The sequence below is a fragment of the Antedon mediterranea genome, chromosome 4 (assembly GCF_964355755.1).
Source record: "Antedon mediterranea chromosome 4, ecAntMedi1.1, whole genome shotgun sequence".
Lineage (NCBI taxonomy): Eukaryota > Metazoa > Echinodermata > Crinoidea > Comatulida > Antedonidae > Antedon > Antedon mediterranea.
The window spans coordinates 20018634-20043771 of record NC_092673.1 but is presented as its reverse complement, the minus strand read 5'-3'; the positions used below and the strand labels follow the sequence as shown (position 1 = coordinate 20043771).

Below are 25138 nucleotides of genomic sequence, written 5' to 3'. Positions count from 1 at the left end.
ATCCCATAGCTTCCAGAAAACGTTTTAATCATGATTATCACTTTTTATTCTGATGAGCTATAACAGATTGAAATTTACTGTAAAGATGAAAATAAGTTACCCACGTTATTTACAATTTTCGACATGATGACGTCATAAAAATTAAAATATTTTTAACTCATGCGAAAGATAGTTCATTCACCTAGACAATATCAAAATCGGGGTGAAAATAAAAAACGGATAAGTGGAGATGCGCTCTACTAAATGTGATGCGCTATGACGAAAGATATAAAAATCCTATATTTTATATTCGCGTGGCCATACGATGACGTTATAATGTCCGATTAGCCATATTAATGCATGATTCCATATCTACAACTCATCAACTTCCAGAATATATAATTTTAAAAAAGTTCACCTCGTAGTTTAGAATCTATGAATGTTTAAAAAAAGGCATAATTTTGACGAATTTTGACAAATTTTTGAACTTTTTCATCAAAAACGCACGTAAATTATCCAATTGGATGTGCCCGTATGACGTAATTTTAGGTCAAAATTGTTCAAAAGTTGGTAAAATTACCAGAAAAGGCTGGAAAAACATGAATCACGCGAAAAAAATTTATTTTCAACGCTACGTGCGCACCGTGCGAGTAAAAATATGCGCGCGCGTGGGAATTTTTGACATGCTCAAAATGACATGAAACGCGTAGAAAGTTGATTAGAAATTGATTTTTCGCATTTTGAAATTTTATACGCCCGTGCGCGCGTAACTTCTTGTGAAACATGCCATTTTTTTTCCACAGTCAGTTAGCGCAAGATATAATTTAAACTTTTGTTAAGTTTCAATTTAAATTGCTATATGGTTTTCGATCTATGTTATATACGCGAAATTCGTTAAAACGCGCGTAAATCACGTTGCGCAATTCTGACGTCATTCACAATAGGAGGTGCACAATTTCACGTGAATGCCCACATGTTGACAAACTTATAAAATGTTTTGTTTACAAGTTTTTGAGATACGCGAGACACAAAATTGACAGAAAGAAAGAATAATACAGAAAAAAAAAAAAAAAAAAAAGATGATTTCATACAGTTACAAGGAGTTATCCGCTACTAAGCGGATAACTAATGAAACTCGTCACTTTGACGAGTTAGTTATCCGCTCGACAAACGCCACGTGCACGTCATACGTTGGAATGTTGCACACAGAAAAAGATTATGGCATTATGACCTGAACTGAAGAATATGATATGTTGTTAGTACTAAATTCTGTCTATTTTGTGTCATAGTATATACATTTTAAAGTACACAGTATAATCTGTATACACCTAATTTAAATTTTTAGGCATGATGATGTCATAAAAATTAAATATTTTTAACACATGCTTAAGATAGTTGATTGACCTAGACAATATTAAAATCTCGGAGAAAAAGGAATACAGATATTGGTGATGCGCTCCATTTAATGTGAGGAGCAATAACGAAAGAGACAAAAATCATATATTTTACATTCGTGTGGCCATACGATGACGTCACAATGTCCGGTTAACCATATTGATTAATGATCCGATATCTACAACTCATCACCTTCCAGAATATGTAAGTAAAAAAAAGTTTACCTCGTAGTTTAGAATCTATGATTGTTTAAAAAAAGGCATAATTTTGACGAATTTTTTAATTTTTTCATTAAAAACACGCACAAATTGTACAATTCGACGTGCTCGTATGACGTAATTTTAAGTCTAAATTGTTTTAAAAGTTGATAAAATTACTATAAAAGGCTGAAAAAACATAATTCACGCAAAAAAGATGTTTTTAGCGCTACATGCGGACCACGCGCGTAAGATTGTTCGCGCGCGTGGGAATTTTTGACATGCTCAAAATGTCATGATCAGCGTAGAAAGTTGATTAGAAATTAATTTTGCGCATTTTAAATTTTAAATGCGCGTGCGCGCGTAACTTCGTGTAAAACATGCCATTTTTAGTGCACAAAAAGTTAGCGCAAGATATAAATTAAAACTTTTGCTAAGTTTCAATTTAAATTGTTATATGGTTTTCAATCTATGTTAAATACGCGAAATTCATAAAATCGCGCGTAAGTCACGTTGCGCATTTCTGAGGTCATTCACAATAGGAGGTGCACAACTTCACGTGAATGCCCATATGTTGACAAAGTTATGAAATGTTATATTTACACGTTTTTGAGATACGCGAGACACAAAAATGGAGGAGAAATGCGCGTGTGCACGTAACTTCTTGTAAAACATGCCATTTTTAATCCATAGAAAGTTTGCCCTTGATATGACTTAAATATTCACCAAGTGTCAATACAAAATGACTTTTATTTTTTATCCTATGATCAATCAATGAAATTCATAAAATCGCGCGTAAGTCACGTTGCGCAACTCTGACGTCATTAAAAAATAGGAGGTGCACAACTTCACGTAAATGTCCATATGATGACAAAGTTATGAAATGTTATGTGTACAAGTTTTTGAGATACGCGAGACACAAAAATGGAGGAGAAAGAAAGAAGAATAATATAAAGAAAAAAAAAAAAAAGATCCAGGACGATTACAAGGAGTTATCCGCTACTAAGCGGATAACTAATAATACAGAAAAAAAAAAAAAAAAAGATGATTTCATACAGTTACAAGGAGTTATCCGCTACTAAGCGGATAACTAATAAAGAAAAAAAAAAAAAAGATCCAGGACGATTACAAGGAGTTATCCGCTACTAAGCGGATAACTAAAAAACTAGATCTTAAACTCGTCACTTGAGGACGAGTTTGGTTATCCGCCCGCAACAAAACGTATCTTGCGTATTCAAGTACTTTTCAGTTGTGACTTTTCCAAAAAGTAGCCTATTCGAAATTAAAACTGCCTTTTCAGTGTAATAACCAAACAAATCCTTTTATTTAATTGTTTTCCCGTGATGGGATTCGAACCCGGTACCTCTGATACCAAAGTCGGTTGCATTACACATCGAGCCATATGACCACCTGCTGACGAAAATCCGAAGAAAGAGTCCTCGTTCATTCGGTATGTCGTGAACCCCCTCGATGCAAGTTGATTATTACATATCAAACTTAAATCATAAATTTTACTATGATGAAATCTTCAAAAATTTTAAACGCTGATATTTTATGAAAGTACATACTTTCAAGTTTTATATATTAACATGTAAAGAAAAAAGATAAATGTTATGTTTATTGTTTTGCTCTTTGAATAAGTTTATGTTTGTTTGATGATATATATTTAATATGCAAATAATGTAGCCATCAAACACGTTTTAACATTCAACACTATAATAAATCAGACCTATGATTCATACACTGCAAGAAAATAAAATAAAAAATAGGGGTAACCTTGCATTCTGATGAACTGTATCATTTTTAAAAGTATACATATTTTTCAACATTTTGACAATTTTTTAACATTTTACGTGCTCAACCAGTCATGTTTAACGTGCTCGTAGAACGCCATTTGAAGTTGAAAAGTGAATAAAATAACGTGAAATTGTTAACCGAAGATTGAAAAACACAAATCGTGCAAAAGAAATGCTCATACGTGTTTCCTGCACCGTGCGCGCGTAAAAATGTGCGCACCTGGTGGCAATTTTTCAAACGCTTAAAATGAACTGAATCGTGCTCTAATTTAATCAGAAATTGATTTGGAGCATTTTAAAATTTCAAACGCCGTTTACTCGCGCACTTTTCAATGTTACAAATGTCGGTAGCGATAAAAAAGTTAGCAATTGATGTGAAGCAAACGTGGCTGAAAATGACGTTAAAAAATATTCATCTGTTTTGAAGTTATGATCAACTTAGGATTTTCTGAAAATCGCGCGTAACTTACGCTACGCGGCTCTGACAGCGTCCAAAAGCTTGGCTGCACATCTTCAGCTAAATGTCTAAATGTTTACCAAGTTACAAAATGTTATGATACCAGGTTGCAGAGAAAAGCTGAACACAAAAATCGGCGGAAATAGAGAAGAATAATAAAAAACTAGATCTGAACTCGTCACTTGAGGACGAGTTTGGTTATCCGCCCGCCACAAAACGTATCTTGCGCATTCAAGTACTTTTCAGTTATGGCTTTTCCAAAAAGTAGCCAATTCGAAATTAAAACTGCCTTTTCAGTGTAACAACCAAATAAATCCTTTTATTAAATTGTTTTCCCGTGACGGGACTCGATCCCGGTACCTCTGATACCAAAGTCGGTGGCACTACACATCGAGCCATATGAGCACCTGCTGAAGAAAATCCGACGAAAGTTTACTCGTCCATTCGGTATGTCGTGAACCACTCGATGCAAATAGATTATTACTTATCAAACTAAATCATAATTTTTGCTATGAAGAAATCTTCACAAATTTTAAACAGTGACATATTATGAAAGTGCATACTTTTAAGTTTTATATATTACCATGTGAAGAAAAAAGATAAACGTTATGTTTATTATTTTGCTCTTTGAAAATGTTTATGTTTGTTTGATGATAAAAATTTCAAAAATTATATTTAATATGCAAATAATGTAGCCACCAAACACCTTTTAACATTCGACACTATAATAAATCAGACCTATGATTCGTACACTGCAAGAAAATAAAATAAAAAATGGGGGTAACCTTGCATTCTGATGAACTGTATCATTTTTAAAAGTATACATATTTTGCAACATTTTCAAATTTTTTCAACATTTTACGTGCGCAACCAGTCATGTTTAACGTGCTCGTAGAACGTCATTTCAAGTTGAATAGTGATTAAAATAACGTAAAATTGTTAACCGAAGATTGAAAAACACAACTCGTGCAAAAGAAATGCTCAAATGTGCGCACCTGGTGGCAATTTTTCAAACCCTTAAAATGACCTGAATCGTGCTCTAATTTAATCAGAAATTGATTTGGAGCATTTTAAAATTTCAAAAGCCGTTTACGCGCGCACTTTCCAATGTTACAAATGTCGGTAACGATGAAAAAGTTAGAAATTGATGTGAAGCAAACGTGGCTGGAAATTACGTTAAAAAATATATATTTGTTTCGAAGTTATGATCAACTTAAGATTTTCAGAAATTCGCGCGTAACTTACGCTACGCGGATCTGACAGCGTCCAAAAGCTTCGCTGCACAACTTCAGTTAAATGTCGAAATGTTTACAAAGTTACAACATGTTATGTTAACACGTTGCAGAGAAAAGTTGAACACAAAAAGTGGCGGAAATATGGAAGAATAATAAAAAAAAGAAACACTACAATTCTAAGAGCTTATCCGCCTTGAGGCGGATAACCAAAAAGTAACACTAATAATAATAATAATAATAAGATTTTTATAGCGCACATACCACTCCAGAGTGCTCAAGGCGCATTTAAAAATAAAAAAGAAATAAATCATACAAATTCCTGGCAAATAAAATGCAATTTCTTTGGAGGGTCCCCATCCGTTGTCATTCTGTCGTGGTCCCGGACCCCTACCTAGGTGACCAAACAAAGGAGCAGGATACACATTTGCCTTGCCACAGACGACCGGGTGCTCAGAGACAACAACCAAGACAGAGGCACCCCAAAGAGAATGCTGGCCAGGAAAAGGTATACAAAACAATTCTAAGTCTAAACAACTTTAAGAAACCTCATGATTTCCATATGCCTTAATGAATAAATGTGTTTTTAATAATTTTTTAAAAGTATCAACAGTTTTGCAAAATCTTATAGAGCTCGGTAGAGCATTCCACAGACGAGGAGCAGTAACGGAGAATGCTCTGTCACCCCATGAGTGGTGAGACTTAGGCTGATGTAGAAGCAGCGAGTCACTAGAGCGCAGATTACGTCCGGGAACATACAGCCTAAGCATGTCAGAAATATATTCAGGAGCCATGCCATTTATAGACTTAAAAACAAAGAGTAATATTTTAAAAACAATGCGGTACCTAACAGGGAGCCAATGCAATATTTCCAAAGTATTTGATATGTGTCCATATCTTGGTAATTTTTTAACAACTCGTGCCGCTGTATTTTGAATCAGTTGGAGCCTGTGGAGTTGTTTTTGTGGTAGCCCGTATAGCAAAGAGTTTCCCATATCTAGTCGTGAAGTGACAAAAGCATGAACAAGTTGTTTAGCTGCTGTCTCATTTATAAACTTACGAATCTTTCGAATGTTTCGCAAGTGAAAAGACGACGCAGAAATAGTTTTTGAGATATGAGAAATCATAGTCATACCCACATCCATTTCAACCCCAAGATTTCTAACCTGCCTAGCCGGGTCAATTTGGGTTTCACCAATGTGAATAAAGCTTGGTGGCAGTTTTTCCAACTGCTGTTTTGATCCAAAGAGAACAAATTCTGTTTTTTCATCATTTAATTTAAGAAAGTTGTTTTTCAACCAGACACGCAATTCATAGATACAATGTTGGAGCAATTCCAAAGAAATGTCACTGTGTTTCATAGTAGGTTTAAAAGAAATATAAATCTGAGTATCATCAGCATAAACATGATAGCACAGATCATATTTACTTATGATATCCCGTATCGGATGTAAATAAATAGTAAACCATTGCGGCCCAAGAACAGATCCTTGTGGTACCGAAAAGTTTAGAAAAGAAGCTTTTGAAATAGCATCACCAATACATACGTGTTGAGGTCGTTTTTCCAAATATGACCGACACCAATCAAGTGCATTTCCTTCAATACCAATATAAGTACTGAGTCTATTTAGCAACACAGAATGATCAACCGTATCAAATGCTGCACTTAAATCTAATAATACTAGAGCAGTTAGCTTTCCATCATCCATCCCACGTAGGATGTCATTATTTACACGAAGTAATGCCGTTTCAGTACTGTGATGCGCTTTGTAGGCAGATTGATACGGATCAAGTAGGCCATGTTTTTGTACATGCGACAAAATCCGTTTAGAAACAACCTTCTCAATTATTTTTCCTAAAAAACTAAGATTCGAGATAGGTCTGTAGTTTTTCAGAATCTCGGGATCTAGACCTGTTTTTTTCAATGTGGGTCGAACATGGGTGACTTTTAGAGACTCTGGGAAAGAACCACTTTCAAGAGACTTATTAACAATATGTGTGATTAATGGAATAAATGCAGAAGTACATTTCTTAATCAGTGAAGTTGGTACCGGGTCAAGTGCACATGATTTAGAGGGAGAATTTTTGACAATTTTTAAAATTTCCTCATCACTTGCAGGTTCGAACTGAGAAAACCGTATAGACCTAGTTAAACCATAAGATATATTACATTTATCAGAAGCAGTTATAACTTCGCCAGTATTTTCATTTTCTAGTGAATCACGAATTGATTTAATTTTATTTACAAAAAACACAGAAAATCTTTCAGCAAGAGCTTCATCGGAGACAGACGAAGGAAGGACCGATGACTTGGAGTGATGTAAAAGTTTATTTACTATATTGAAAAGTTTCTTTTGATCACCTGTGCAGTCACTAACCAGACTAGAGTAATACCGCGTCTTGGCCTTTTCAATCAGTCCATTTACAACGCATCTTTGAACACAGTATTCCTGTCTATCCTTAGGAAGCTTTGATTTCATCCATTTACGTTCAAGTTGACGACGTACTTTCCTTTCAGATCGAATTTCATCGGTATACCACGGTTTAGCTTCCTTTTGCCTAATTGTTTTGTTCTGAACTGGCGCATGTAAATCAAGTACAGCTCTGAGATCAGAATAGCTTTCTACACTGTCTTCAAGAATTACACTTACATCAGTTTTATTAGACACACAGGCTTTAATGTCATTTGTGAATTTATCAATATCAATTTGTTTTAGGTTGCGACTTTTTCTTACAGTTTTGTGTGTTGTGGGCCATTTAAGATCAAACTTGCAAAATATGGCAAAATGATCTGACAGGCCAGGGTGTATCTTTACATCCGAGAGAAGTAGATCATCTCTAGTGATGATAAGGTCGAGGCAGTGCCCACTACAGTGTGTGGGTTCATTTATATGCTGCTGGAGACCAAACGATCTAAGCAGTGTTTTAAATCTATCCGCTGCCACATTTTTTTTTTTATTATCCATATGGATATTAAAGTCTCCGCAGAAAACAATTTCAGACGAAAAGAGAATAAAGTCAAACAGCATTTTTTCAAAATCATTTAGGAACTCTGTAACAGACAAGGTTGGTGGTCGATATATGTTAACTAAACGAAGAGATTTCGAGTTAGACGTAATATGCACATGTATAGCCTCAAATGATGCATATGTATGTACATCCGTTTTCAAGTTAACAACTAAGCTTGACTTAGACAGAATTCCAACACCACCCCCAGTTTTGTCCACCCTAGGGACATGCACAAAGCGATATCCTAGTGGAGTTAAATCTCCAATCACAAGATCATCATCTGGTCTTAACCAGGTTTCAGACACCGCCACTACATCTAGATTATAGCTAACAACTAAGTCCACAAATTCATCACACTTGTTACGCAGAGAACGTGCATTTAGAACGCCAAAATTAAGATGTGCTTTTTCTATAGACCTATGCTTTTCTGTGGATTTAGTACTCGTCTCACCATTTCCAGATACTTGCTCCACTCCTTTTCTTGAGGCTTTGCGTTGCGTGGATCGAGCATTAAGTACACATAATTACAATTCCAAAGGCTTATCCGCTTGAGGCGGATAACCAAAAAGTAACAGGACGATTACAAGGAGTTATCCGCTACTAAGCGGATAACTAACTAGACATGAAACTAGTCACTTTGACGAGTTAGTTATCCGCTCGACAAACGCCACGTGCACGTCATACGTTAGAATATTGCACACAGAAAAATATTAAGGCATTATGACCTGAACTGAAGAATATGATATGTTGTTATTTCTGAATTCTGTTATTTTGTGTCATATACATAGTATACACAGTACAATCTGTAAACATATCACAGTGTAAAATAGGTGAAATTACGGGACCCGTATTTTATTGTAATTTTTAACATCTTGACGGTTTCAAAATGAAATGCAAAAGTAGAACTTTCAGAATGAAATTATCTCAGCAACAACATATTAACGTGTAGAAGAAATTGGAATACGTGAAATATTGATGCGCGCTCTTTTAAATGTAATGAAATATAACGCAAAAGATGAAAATACGACTTTTTGTATTTAACTGGCCATATGATAACGTCACAACATTCGATTGGCAAAATTTTACATGATTTTGTATCTACTATACAATAGCTTCCTAAAAACGTTTTAATCGTGATTATCACATTTTATTCTTACGAGCTATAACAGATTAAAATTTACTGTAAAGATGAAATTAATGACCAATGTAATTTAAATTTTTAGGCATGATGACGTTAAAAAAATTTAAAAATTTTTAATTCATGCAAAAGATAGTTGATAGATCTAGAATAAATTAAAATCGGAATGAAAATGGACAACGAATAAGTGGAGATGCGCTCTATTAAATGTGATGAGCTATGACGAAAGAGACAAAAATCCTATATTTTATATTCGCGTGGCCATACGATGACGTCACAATGTCCGGTTAGCCATATTAATGCATGATCCGATATCTACAACTCATCAACTTCCAGAATATGTAATTAAAAAAAAGTTCTCCATGTAGTTTAGAATCTATGACTGTTTAAAAATAGGCATAATTTTGACGAATTTTTGAACTTTTTCACCAAATACGCGTGCAAATTATCTAATTCGACGTGCTCGTATGACGTAATTTTAAGTCGAAATTGTTTAAAATTTGGTAACATTACTAGAAAAGGCTGAAAAAACATAAATCACGCGAAAAAAATATGTTTTTAACGCTACGTGTGCATCGCGTGCGTAAAAATGTTTGCGCGCGTGGGAATTTTTGACATGCTCAAAATGACATGAAACGCATAGAAAGTTGATTAGAAGTTTATATTTCCTACGTTAAAATTTTAAACGCGCGTGCGCGCGTAACTTTTTGTGAAACATGCTATTTTTAATCCATAGAAAGTTTGCGCTTGATATGACTTGAATTTTCACAAAGTTTCAAAACAAAATTATGTTTGGTTTTTAGTCTATGATCAATCATTGAAATTCACAAAATCGCACGTAAGTCACGTTGCGCAACTCTGACGTCATTCAAAAATAGGAGGTGCACAAGTTCACGTAAATGTCGATATGTTGACAAAGTTACGATATGTTCTGTCTACACGTTTTAGAGAAACGCGACGCACAAAAATGACAGAAAGAAAGAAGTACTAGATTTGAACTCGTCACTACGGACGAGTTAGGTTATCCGCAGCGCAAAGGCCACGTGCACGTCATACATATTGCGCGCAGAAAAACGATTAAGTCATTGAAAACAATTTCAGTGTGCTCTCTATTTTTCGTCACGTCTGAGTATATACGGTATACACTATATACTGTATACGTACTACATACAGTGCAGAATAGGTGAAAATAAGTGACCAAAGTTATTGACGCTTTTGAACATGATGACGTCATCACAATTTTGAAATGGTGAATCGTGCGAAAGATAATTGATAGACCTAGACAACATAAAAAAATGGGGGGAAATGGAATACAAATAAGTGGAGATGCGCTATATTAAATGTGACAAGCTACAAGGAAAGAGACAAAAATCCTATATTTTATATTCGAGTGGCCATACGATGACGTCACAATGTCCGGTTAGCCATATTGATGCATGATTTGATATCTGCAACTCATCTATTACCAGAATATGTAATTATAAAAAAGTTCACCACGTAGTTTAGAATCTATGACTGTTTAAAAAAAGGCATAATTTTGACAAATTTTTGAACTTTTTTCATCAAAAATGCGCGTAAATTGTTTAATTCTACGTGCTCGTATGACGTGATTTTAAGTCGAAATTGTTTGAAAGTTGGTAAATTTTCTAAAAAAGACAGGAAAAACAAAAATCAAGCAAAAAAATGATGTTTTTGCGCTACGTGCGCACGTGCGCGTAAAAAAATTGCGCACGCGTGGGAATTTTTGAAATGCTCAAAATGACATGAAACGCGTAGAAAGTTGATTAGATATTGATTTTTCGCATTTTGAAATTTTAAACGCGCGTGCGCGCGTAAGTTTTTGTGAAACTTGCCATTTTTAATCCATAGAAAGTTTGCGCATTATATGACTTAAATGTTCACCAAGTTTCAATACAAAACAACTTTTAGTTTTTATTCTATGATCAATAATTGAAATTCATAAAATCGTGCGTAACTTACGCTGCGCAACTCGGACGTGACCGAAAACCTTATTACAACATCTTCAGATAGAGATCAATCTTCTGATAAAGTTATACAATGTTATGTTAAGAAGATTTAGAGATACACTAGCAACAAAATTCGTGGAAAGAAAGAAGAAAATAGAACTAGATTTGAACTCGTCACTACGGACGAGTTAGGTTATCCGCAGCGCAAAGGCCACGTGCACGTCCTACGTTAAAATATTGCGCGCAGAAAAACGATTAAGTCATTGAAACAATTTCAGTGTGCTCTCTATTTTTCGTCACGTCTGAGTATATACGGTATACGCTATATACTGTATACGTAGTACATACAGTGCAGAATCGGTGAAAATAAGTGACCAAAGTTATTGACGCTTTTGAACATGATGACGTCATCACAATTTTGAAAATGGTGAATCGTCCGAAAGATAATTGATAGAGCTAGACAACATAAAAAAAATGGGGGGAAATGGAATACAAATAAGTGGAGATGCGCTCTATTAAATGTGACGAGCTATGACGAAAGAGAAAAAAATCCTATATTTTATATTTGCGTGGCCATACGATGACGTCACAATGTCCGGTTAGCTATATTGATGCATGATTCGATATCTACAACTCATCTACTTCCAGAATATGTAATTTAAAAAAAGTTCACCACGTAGTTTAGAATTTATGACTTTTTAAAAAAAGGCATAATTTTCACGAATTTTTTAACTTTTTCATCAAAAACGCGTGCAAATTATCCAATTCTACGTGCTCGTATGACGTGATTTTAAGTCGAAATTGTTTGAAAGTTGGTAAATTTTCTAAAAAAGACAGGAAAAACAAAAATCAAGCAAAAAAATGATGTTTTTGCGCTACGTGCGCACGTGCGCGTAAAAAAATTGCGCACGCGTGGGAATGTTTAAAATGCTCAAAATGACATGAAACGCGTAGAAAGTTGATTAGATATTGATTTTTCGCAATTTGAAATTTTAAACGCGCGTGCGCGCGTAACTTTTTGTGAAACATGCCATTTTTAATCCATAGAAAGTTTGCGCATTATATGACTTAAATGTTCACCAAGTTTCAATACAAAACGACTTTTAGTTTTTATTCTATGATCAATCATTGAAATTCACAAAATCGCGCGTAACTTACGCTGCGCAACTCCGAAATCGTCCAAAAGCTTGGCTGCACATCTACAGCTACAGGTCAATCTTATGACAAAGTTATACAATGTTATATTTGCCAGAATTAGAGATATGCGACCAACAAAATTCGTGGAAAGAAAGAAGAACAAAGAAAAAGACTAGACATGTAACTCGTCACTTTGACGAGTTTGGTTATCCGCCGCGCAAGTGGTGCAACATAAACATTAAGAGGATAGGTTGAGGACAAAAGGAAGTGTTCACGTTGGCATTATGACCTGAACTGAAGAATATGATATGTTGTTATTGCTGAATTTTATTATTTAAATTCATATATAGTATACACAGTATCTGTATCCATATCACATACAGTGTAGAATAGGTGAAATTAAGGGACCCGCTATTTATTGCAATTTTTAACATGTTGACGGTTTTAAAATGAAACGCGAAGGTAGCAATTCCGAAAGGAAATTATCTCAGCAACAACGTATTAGCGTGTAGAAGAAATTTGAATACGTGAAATATTGATGCGCACTCTTTTAAATGTAATGAATTATGACGCAAAAGATGAAAATACGACCTTTTTTGTTTAACTAGCCATATGATGACGTCACAACATCCGATTGGCAACATTTTTACATAATTTCGTATCTACAATCCAATAGCTTCCAGAAAAAGTTTTAATCGTGATTATCACATTTTATTCTTACGAGCTATAACAGATTAAAATTTACTGTAAAGATGAAATTAATGCCACACGTGATTTAAATTTTTAGGCATGATGACGTCAAAAAAATTAAAATATTTTTAACTCATGCGAAAGATACTTGATTGACCTAGACAATATCAAAATCGGGGTGAAAATGGAAAACGGATAAGTGGAGATGCGCTCTATTCAATGTGATGAGCTATGACGAAAGATACACAAATCCTAAATTTTATATTCGTGTGGCCATACGATGACGTCACAATGTCCAGTTAGCCATATTACTACCTGATTCGATATCTAAAACTCATCTACTTCCAGAATATGCCATCCACAAAAAGTTGACCGTCTAGTTTAGAAATTACGACTGTTTAAAAAAAGGCATATTTTAAACGAATTTTTTAACCTTTTCATAAAAAACGCGCGCCAATTGTCCAATTCGACGTGCTCGTATGACGTATGTTTAAGTCGAAATTGTTTAAAATTTGGTAAAATTACTTGAAAAAGCTGGAACAACATAAATCACGCGAAAAAAATACGTTTTCAATGCTACGTGCGCACCGCACACGTAAAAATGTGCGCACGCGTGGGAATTTTTGACATGCTTAAAACGACATGAAACGCGTAGAAAGTTGATTATAAATTAATTTTGCGCATTTTGAAATTTTATATGCGCGTGCGCGCGTAACTTTGTGTAAAACACGCAATTTTTTTTCAACAGAAAGTTAGCGCATGATATAAATTAAACTTTTGCAAAGTTTCAAGTTGAAATGTTATTTGGTTGTCGAGCTATGTTAAATACGACAAAATCGTTAAATCGCGCGTAGGTCACGTTGCGCAATTGTAAATATCATGAAAAGCTTCGCTGCACATCTTCATGTGCATGACGATATGTTGAGAAAGTTACAAAATGTTATGTTTGCAAGTTTTCGAGAAAAGCGTTCCACAAAAATCATACAGAAAGAAAGAAGAGAAATAAAAAGTTGATGTTGATGATGATTTCGTACAATCACAAGAGGTTATCCTGCAACTTCGTTGCGGATAACCAAAAAAGAAACTAGATTTGAACTCGTCTATACGGACGAGTTAGGTTATCCGCCTCGCAAACGCCACGTGCACGTCATACGTTAGAATATTGCGCGCAGAAAAACGATTATGCCATCGAGAAAATGTTAGTGCGCTCTCTATTTTGCGTCACGTCAAAGTGTATACGGTATACACTATATTCTGTATACGTACTACATACAGTGCAGAATAGGTGAAAATAAGGGACCCTAGTTCTTGACGCTTTTGGACATGATGACGTCATCACAATTTCTAAAATGGTGAATCATGCGAAAGATAATTGACTGACCTAGACAATATAAAGAAATGGAGGGCAATGGAATACGGATAAATGGAGATGCGCTCTATTAAATGTGATGAGCTAAGACGAAAGTGAAAAAAATCCTATATTTTATATTTGAGTGGCCATACGATGACGTCACAATGTCCCGTTAGCTATATTGATGCATGATTCGATATCTACAACTCATCTACTTCCAGAATCTGTAATTTTAAAAAAGTTCACCACGTAGTTTAGAATCTATGACATTTTAAAAAAAGGCTTAATTTTCACGAATTTTTGAACTTTTTCATCAAAAACGCGCGCAAATTTTTCAATTCTACGTGCTCGTATGACGTGATTTTAAGTCGAAATTGTTTGAAAGTTGGTAAATCTACTAAAAAAAGACAGGAAAAATAAAAATCAAGCCAAAAAATGATGTTTTTGCGCTACGTGCGCACGCGCGCGTAAAAAAATTGCGCACGTGTGGTAATTTTTGAAATGCTCAAAATGACATGAAACGCGTAGAAAGTTGATTAGAAGTTAATTTTTCGCATTTTGAAATTTTAAACGCGCGTGCGCGCGTAACTTTCTGCGCAACATGCCATTTTTAATCCATAGAAAGTTTGCGCATAATATGACTTAAATTTTCACCAAGTTTCAATACAAAATTACTTTTGGTTTTTAATCTACGATCAATCATTGAAATTCATAAAATTGCGCGTAACTTACGCTGCGCAACTCAGACTGGACTGAAAACCTTATTACGACATCTTCAGATAGAGGTCAATCTTCTGATAAAGTTATACAATGTTATGTTAAGAAGATTTTGAGATACACGCGCAACAAAATTCTGGGAAAGAAAGAAGAAAAAAGAAAAAAAAGAAAAAAAAAAAAAAAAAAAAGATCCTGACAATAACAAGGGGTTATCCGCCAAGTGCGGATAACCAAAAAAAAGACTAGATTTGAACTCGTCACTACGGACGAGTTAGGTTATCCGCAGCGCAAAGGCCACGTGCACGTCATACGTTAAAATATTGCGCGCAGAAAAACCATTAAGTCATTGAAACAATTTCAGTGTGCTCTCTATTTTTCGTCACGTCTGAATATATACGGTATACGCTATATACTGTATACGTACTACATACAGTGCAGAATAGGTGAAAATAAGTGACCAAAGTTATTGACGCTTTTGGACATGATGACGTCATCACAATTTCTAAAATGATTAATCATGCGAAAGATAATTGATTGACCTAGACAATATAAAGAAATGGAGGGCAATGGAATACGGATAACCGGAGATGCGCTCTATTAAATGTGATGAGCTATACGAAAGAGAAAAAAATCCTATATTTTATATTCGAGTAGCCATACGATGACGTCACAATGTCCTGTTAGCCATATTGATACATGATTCGATATCTACAACTCATCTACTACCAGAATATATAATTACAAAAAAGTTCACCACGTAGTTTAGAATCTATGACTGTTTAAAAAAAGGCATAATTTTGACAAATTTTTAGACTTTTTCATCAAAATTGCGCGCAAATTGTTTAATTCTACGTGCTCGTATGACGAGATTTTAAGGCAAAATTGATTGAAAGTTGATAAATTTATTATAAAAGACAGAAAAAACAAAAATCAAGCAAAAAAAAGATGTTTTTGCGCTACGTGCGCACGTGCGCGTAAGAAAAGTGTGCAAGCGTGGGAATTTTTGAAATGCTCAAAATGACATGAAACGCGTAGAAATTTGATTAGAAATTGATTTTTCGCATTTTGAAATTTTAAACGCGCGTGCGCGCGTAACTTTTTTCGCAACCTGCCATATTTAATCTACAGAAAGTTTACGCTTTATATGACTTAAATTTTCACCAAGTTTCAATACAAAATGACTTTTGGTTTTTAATCTATGATCAATAATTGAAATTCATAAAATCGCGCGTAACTTACGCTGCGCAACTCGAAATTTGAAAAAAAAAGTTTCATGCACATCTACAGATATAGGGCAATCTTTTGACAAAGTTATACAATCTTCTGTTGGCTAGAATTAGAGATACGCTGCCCACAAAAAATGGGAGAGAAGTGTGGAAAGAAAGAAATAAATACTAGATTTGAACTCGTCACTACGGACGAGTTAGGTTATCCGCATCGAAAAATCCACGTGCACGCCACACGTCTGAATTTTGCGCGCAGAAAAACGATTATGCCATTGAAAAAAAATTTAGCGCGCTCTCTATTTTGCGTCACGTATAAGTATATACGGTATACGCTATATACTGTATAGGTACTACATACAGTGCAGAATAGGTGAAAATAAGTGACCAAAGTTACTGACGCTTTTGCACATGATGACGTCATAAACATTTCAAAAAATGGTAAATCATGCGAAAGATAATTGATTGACCTAGACAATACGAAAAAATGGAAGGCAATGGAATACGGATAAGTGGAGATGCGCTCTATTAAATGTGACGAGCTATGACGAAAGAGACAAAAATCCTATATTTTATATTCGAGTGGCCATACGATGACGTTAAAATGTCCGGTTAGCCATATTGATGCATGATCCGATATTTACAACTCATCAACTTCCAGAATATGTCATCCACAAAAAGTTGACCGTGTAGTTTAGAATTTATGACTGTTTAAAAAAAGAATAATTTTGACGAATTTTTTAACTTTTTCATCAAAAACGCGCGCAAATTGTCAAATTCTACGTGCTCGTATGACGTGATATTAAGTTGAAATTGTTTTAAAATTGGTAAAATTACTAGAAAAGGCTGGAAAAACAAAAAATAACGCTACATGCGCACGCGCGCGTAAAAATGCGTGCGTGGGAATTTTTATAAGTTTAAAATGACATGAAATGCGTAGAAAATTGATTAGAAATAGATTTTTTGCGTTTTTAGATTTTAAACGCACGTGCACGCGTAACTTCGCGTGAAACATGCCATTTTTCCATAGTCAGTTAGCGCAAGATATAAATTAAACTTTAAATTGTTATAATGGTTTTCGATCTATGTTAAATACGCGAATTTCGTAAAAACGCGCGTAAGTCATGTTGCGCAACTCTGAAGTCATTTAAAAATAGGAGGTGCACAACTACACGTAAATGCCCATATGCTGTCAAAGTTATGAAATGTTATGTTTACACGTTTTAGAGATACGCGATGCACAACTAATTTCCTTTATTCGTTACATATTGGTAATTTTGGCGAGGATTGCATGCCATACTTCATATGTTGATAACTCCATGTTGGTTTGTACAGAGTCGTTCTGATACAAGATAACTTTATTAATAACTTTGATAATACTGTATTACAAATACTATTTTATATATAACGAATATTAAGAAATAACAAACTTGATAACAAACTCAAGTTTGTTTAGAAATAGGTAAGAAATTATGTGGATTGTTTAATTTGTAGTTGTTTTGTAATTTCTACTTACCCTCTAGGCTAGCTAGGCCTAATGATATAGAGGCATGTGTTTAGTGTGCTATACACCATACGGGAAGGCTGTAGTTTGAGAGATGACAAACGTCGTGAAGTTTTTCTGCCCGATGGCTTCCGGAGCAGCACGACAATCGTGTATGGCCTGATGTGTATGTTAAATATGAACAAATAGGTCTACTACACAGTGTACCTAGGCCTAGCCTGTTTTTAGTAGGACTAACGGTGCTAGTTTCCTTTTGCACCTTGGATATATATATTAACTTTAGTTTTTAGTTTATAAGTTCTTAATTAAAGAGAAGAAACAACGACTCGTTGAATGAGCTTACAATTATAGCATGTTGTAGGTCAGTCTAGTAGTCCTAGTAGTACTAGTGTAGGTCAGCGTAGTTCCCTTTCGCACCTGTCTTATCTCATTGTTACAAATGTTGGCGCTAGTTCCGTTTCGCACCTGTCATTTATTTCGACTCAAAATTTGTTTAGGCCTAGTAACTTTATCGTGAGTACCACAACTTAGAATTAGGCCGCAAAAATACTTTTACGAAGAAGATCACACAAAAAGTAACAAATAAATTTTTTTAATTGATGAATTTACAGACGTGCTTATCGCACATCGGTTAGTGAATTTTGCATTCAATGTTGTTGTTTCTATGGAGCGCCAAAAGAGCAATCATAATAGAGAGCTGAAAACTCAATTATTATAATGCGTATATTTAATGCATTTATTAGTGAAAATTACGTTCAATTTTAATATATTTTGCCAATGTCAATTGGCGCTCCATAGACACAACAACATTGAACATGGCGTAGGCCTATGCGAAATTCACGAACCGATGTGCGAGAAACACGTCTGTAAATTCATCAATTTAAAGGATTTATTTTTTACTTTTTGTGTGATCTCCTTCATAAAAGTATTTGAGGCCTAATTCTAAGGTGTGGTACTCACGATAAAGTTACTAAACAAATTTTGAATCGAAATAAATGACAGGTGCGAAACAGAACTAGCGCCCAAATGTTGTGGCTGTTTTGATCACAATTTGTATTGATTTTTATAATATATTTTATAGAATATATTTTTGTCTTGTAGCTGTTGGAAGAGATAAACAATAGTGTAATAACATTGTTTTTACTTCATAATCTCTAGAATATCGTAAGTAGTGTACATGAATTAAAATAAATAATTTGTAGAGATGATTAATGGCCTCATGATTGGGAGTGAACTGTTGCCTTTTATTTTTTAGGCATTATTTTCTATTATGAAACATTTACATAATTCAGATTTTATTTTTTGTGATTAAAATATTAAATGAAATTAGCATTGAGACCACATGTAATCAGCCGGCCCATACCCAAAGTCATTTTGAGGAAATTTCTTAATTTTTCAGACATTGATTAAGAAGCATGTTGATTTGGAAAAAGTTTTTATGTTGTTTATTGCCATTATTAATGTTTTTACTTGTATTTTTTAGATTGTAGAAAATATAGGCCTACAGTGTCAGCTACAGCTGTGAGTATTAGTAGATTATCTGTTAAACGGAGAAAACATATTTTCCTTACTTTGTGAACTGTTGCCTGTTATTTTGTAGGCATTTTCTATTATGAAACATTTACATAATTCAGATTTTATTGTTTGTGAATATTAAATGAAATTAGCATTGAGACTACATGTAGGCCCTAATCAGCCGTCTCATACCCAAAGTCATTTTGAGGAAATTTATTAATTTTTCAGACATTGATTAAGAAGCAATTACACCCCTTGATACAGTTAATATCAAGATGTGATAAAACAAATACATTAAAAATTGTTAAAAATGCAAAATAAAGTTTACATCATTTAAAATCGGTAAAATCTACTACAGGTACCATGAAATGTGTTATACAGTATTTTGTGTATTATGAGTCACGTGTGCTGCCGATTAATCATTATTATTCATTTTACATGATACCTATGACAGGGCCTTATTAAAAAAATACATTAGTTTTTGTAGTTTATTTTAACCTATAAAAAAAATTGGGTTATGTAAAAGATACCAACTAGAATCATATAGTTTGGACTACATTATTTTCAAGTTATGACTCACAACATAGTATGTTTCTTTGATCTATCATCTTTAACGACTAATGAGTTTAATTAAGCGATTAAATCGCACAAAGATTGTGAAGTGAATGATTATATCATGCGTATTACAATTATGCTGCTTGAGCATGCCTACTAATACTATGCAAGAATTTTCTCTTATAAGTCATGGGGTAGAGAAAAAATATATATAACATTATTAATAATTTTTCTTTCTCTTTTATTGCAGAGTTTTGAAGAATTAATCCGCTGGGTCTCAGAAGAGACCCGGATCTCCGAAAGAGATCCTGCTCTCCGAAAGAGAGTACCAACGAGGATTAACCGATTATAAGTATTACAAAACAGCAACAACGAAAGCAAATTTAAAGCAAAATCTCCACTGGATGAATTATTTTAAGCATTATCTCCACTGGATGAATAAAACGAAATCTCAAATCTTTTTATAGACAGCAGTCTATTATCTATCTATCTATCTAAATCTATCTATCTTTCTATTATCTATAGAAACTTTATCAAGGCTTTTGCAGAACCAAAAAAGTTAGGCGTAGTGAATATAAACATTAGTTGTCTCGAAACACAATTTGGAAAGATAAATATAAGTTTAGCAGGAAAAAAAACATATTTGTATAAAGTAATTACGAAGTAGAATACATCAATTGTATAGAATTTGAAAACAATTTCTGGATTTGATTAACCATACATAATGGATACACTATTAATAATCTTTATTATTGGTATGTTGTTTTTAATGTTCTTCTTAATGTTATGGTGCTTTTTTAAGAATAATAAAGAAAATACAAATAAAGAGTACAATAATGTCAATACAGCTGGTAATGTTGATAGTGGTATTATAGATACAACAGAATTTGAAACAGTCATTGATGAAATCTTGGACCTACTTGACCAATGTTGCTTATCTAAGAATGTCAAAGACATGAGCACTATAAAACTGGAAAATGATGATACAGGTAATGTCGATTGTGAAGTTATCAAAGATACAACGGAATTTAAAGAAATAATTGATGATATCATAAACATATTATCTTATGGTACACAGGTCACTTCAGAGTTTGATGATACATGCGATTTGTGTAGTATTGAAGTGAAAGCAGACGACAATTGCATAACATGTGACTGTTGTAGTCAATATTTTCATGTGAAATGTGTAAGAGATGTTTTTGAAGACAAACTATGTAATTCCAGGGTAATTTGGATTTGTTCAATGTGTGGGAATAGTAATTTTGTTGATAACATGTTGGGTGAAATAGGTATTCCCTGTCATTTCAATAGATATACGATTCTAGAACCTGATGAATCTGTCACTGCAGACTTAACGAAAAATAAGGAAAAACGTAATAATGCCAAATTAAAAAAATGTCAACAAACAGGAAGTGAAGATTTACTTGGTAGTGATTGGATAAGGGTAAAATCAAAGAAAACAACCGACAACAGAAAAAAAAGATGTAAAAATAGAGGAAATAAGAAAAGGAGAAAGCGCGTTATAAATGGTATAAGTATAGAACCAGGTGTAAAATATATTGGCAAAGGTGTAAAAGATTTCTATGAAAGACGAAATAATAACAAAATGGAATGGAATATGAATACAAATACTTACAGAGAATACAACAAAGAAAATGCTAAAACGAATGTATTGGGAAATTCACAAACAATAATTGATGACAGTGGTAGGCCTATGTGTGATGTTTTGAAAAATACCAAAGTAACAAACGGAATACAACAACAATCAGGTGGTGGTTCGAAACGTTTACGAAATAACAAAGGTCGTTTTGTCAAAACTAAGAAGATTGATAACAAAAAAGCACAAGGTAATGTGAATTTAAAGAATGATTGCGATACTATGAAAGATATAAAGAACATGGGTAATAATGACAATTCTGAAACGAAAACTGACGAGGATTTTAAAATGAAATGTACTGTAGAAAACGACAACACAGCGACTGACGATGCGAAAGCACAAAATAATAGCAAAATGAATGACAGAAGTAGAATAATTGATAGTAATGGTACAGATCATAAAAGTTGTGAATTTGACGAAAACGAAGTATCGATAATTGATGACGGATCTAAAAAAGCAGTGACTGAAAAAATTAGGTCCCATACTAAACCTAAATGTGACCAACATGCTATCGATGTGGATATTGAAGTTTTAACAAAAAATAATTTTTCGGAAGAATTGATAATCGATGAGAGATCAAAACAAAAGAATGCACCAATAAGGCAGAATACACAATCAATAAATGAATTGCAACTATATAATAGTAATGATAATAATATAACTATAGCACAGGGTAGTTTCAATCAAGGGAATTATAGATTTGGCTTTGCAGGTGGTAAACAGTGTGTTGCAAATAGTCTTGTAGCTATTCTTTATTCTACAAAGATAAATGGAAATGAATTTTACACCAAAGACCTTGATACAATATTGACTCTTGGAAACGAGTTGTACCGTTACATTCAGAAAGATTCCACTATGCATGAGGACCTTTTGATGATTTCTGAACTGCCGAAAGAATTGGATATCTTGGATAACACATTTGTAATATCTCCAAAAGAATCAGTTTTTGGCATAATAGATGGGAATCTCGAATTTATGGCTGAATATGGAGCCTTGTCATTAAACCAAGCTCTTGAACAAGAATTACATCAACATGATGCATTTTTTATGAATTTCAACAGAAGCACATTTTCTATTATCAAACGTGTAAATGGATTTCTTATATTTGATCCACATGCAAGAGATCGATTTGGTTGTGTTAGTGAACATGGAAAGAGTATTTTAATTTACAGTCCATCTTGGCAAGGTGTGTACGATTATTGTATAAGATTAGCAAGGTCAATGAACTGTAATTTACATGAAACCGAGTTTGAACTGACTGGTGTAAATATTGAAAATAAGTCTATGATGTTATGTTCCGCTTCTGTGCTCGATGATAATTGTGAACAAAGAAACTTGGGAAACGTCGATGTTGATGAACCTAGTACGTCTTATCAGTATAAATGTAGTACAAGATTACCAGACAAGAATATTGATTCTAACGTTAAAGGCAAAAAACATAATAAAGAAGGTCATGTTTCATCAAGTAATGGATGGCAAAGTGATAGTGATATTGAAATTGTTAATGTTCAGTATGGAGAAAGACCTGACAAGAATTTTAAATTTATTCCTATCTCAGAAGCACAAAAGAAAAACATGTGTAATGAAGTAGGCATTCATTGTGAACATACCGATATGAATTGTGGTATTAACAGAGCTAGTCAGATTGGACATCCTCTTCAAATTACGAATATTACAGGTGATGGTAATTGTTTTTATCGTGCAATTTCATACATTATTTCTGGTACTGAAGATAATCATTTTCTTTTAAGAAGAGCAATTACTAATCATTTATTGGAGACTGGTGACTTGTTTATTAATACATTTAGTCACGAATATAGATCAGTTAAGGAATATGTGTTAAAAAAAAGAGTAATGGATAATGGAACGTGGGCATCCAATACTGAAATAAGTGCAATGGCAAACTTGCTTAATACAGATATTTATTCATTTAATGATCAACTTTTGACGTGGCAATTGTTTTCTGCTAAAAAGCCGGGAGGAATAGATGATGTTACAACTGACAATGGTATATATATTTTGTACACCATGAATGTGCATTTTAATGTAGTGGAATCTGTTAATGTCAGTCAAAATAATGTTCAGGAAACAACAGGACAAGTTGATATGAATGTGACATCGCACAATAAACTGTCAAATACAGAGGCGAATTTTTCTGTAAAGAATTCTACAACAAAGAAACGAAAGCAAACGGGAAATGAAACTTGTGACACATTTGAAGATATAGAACCAAAACACAAACAGAGTAAAACTGGTGAAAGACCTTGTTCAGAAAGCAAAGTAAAAATATTGAGCGGAAAACGAAAACAATCTTATAGAATTAAAAAAGAAAGAGAAAAGAATCGACAGAGAATTAAACGGGAAAAAGAAGAAAAAAATAAATCAGAAGAAACAAATGAAATCGGAAACAAATATCAAAGTGATTCTGTATACAGAGAGAAAAAGAAACGTAAAGCAAAAGAGGCACACAAAATAAGATATGGTGATGATAATTATAAATTCCAAAAAAGGAAAGAAAACAGAGAAAGACAACACAAAAAGTATAGATGTGAACCTGAATATAATGTTAATGTACGAAATAAAGCTAAACATAACTACAACATTGATTTTGATTACCGAACAACCAAAAAATTCAACAATTTGTTAAATTATAAATTTAATGAAAAATTTGCGCAAAATTTGAAAGAAATAAAGAAGAATAAATACAACAATGACACAATCTTTAGGCGTAAAACTATGCAAAAAAATAATCAAAGAAATAAAGAAAAGTATCACAATGATCCAACATTTCGACAAAACTTGAAGCAAAAATTAGCAGAGAAGTATTGTAATAATTCAAAATTCAGAGAAAACGTTACCCAAAAATTGGCAGAGAAGTATCGGAGTAATTTGAAATTTAGACAAAACTGTAAAGAAAAATTGGCTGAGAAGTATCGGAGTAATTTGAAATTTAGACAAAACTGTAAAGAAAAATTGGCTGAGAAGTATCGGAGTAATTTGAAATTTAGACACAAATGCAAAAACAAATTGGCAGAAAAGTATCGGAGTAATTTGAAATTTAGACAAAAATGCAAAGAAAAATTGGCAGAAAAGTATCGGAGTAATTTGAAATTTAGACAAAATTGTAAACTAAAATTGGCTGAGAAATATCAAGGTAATTTAAAATTCCGTCAAAGGTGTAAGGAAAAATTTACAGAAAAGTATCATGGCGATGAAGGGTTCCGAAAAAAAATTATGAACAAAAACATGAAGAATCGGGAAAAAATCCAAAGAAAAAACACTAATTTTGCGTTTGTTTTAGAAAACTTCAGGAAAACAGTTTCTCATGGTCCTGAATATGTTTGTTGTGTATGCTTTAAATTGTTATTCAAAGATCAAGTTATGAAGTGCATCAAAGCTAAATACAAAAATAAGGCTTGTATAAATGAAAAGTATTTGCATATTTGCAATAATGAATGTAATAAACCTTGTCAATTTGTCGAGTCACCAAGGTGTCATTTATGGATTTGTTTCACATGCCACAGGAAATTGTTAAACGGGAATGTTCCTGCAGAAGCCAATTCAAACAATTTACAACTACACGATATTCCTCCTGAGCTCAGGTGTTTAAATAATTTAG

At 33.6% G+C, this 25138-nt stretch overlaps 1 long non-coding RNA gene across 1 annotated transcript; it reads left to right on the top strand.

Annotated features, from left to right (window-relative positions):
* The first annotated feature begins 17609 nt into the window (after positions 1–17609).
* LOC140046827 (uncharacterized) lies at positions 17610–20296 on the top strand. The gene is made up of 4 exons (XR_011844861.1): positions 17610–17750; positions 18894–18956; positions 19276–19313; positions 20113–20296. It is a non-coding gene; the product is annotated as an uncharacterized lncRNA (long non-coding RNA).
* The last annotated feature ends 4842 nt before the right edge of the window (positions 20297–25138 follow it).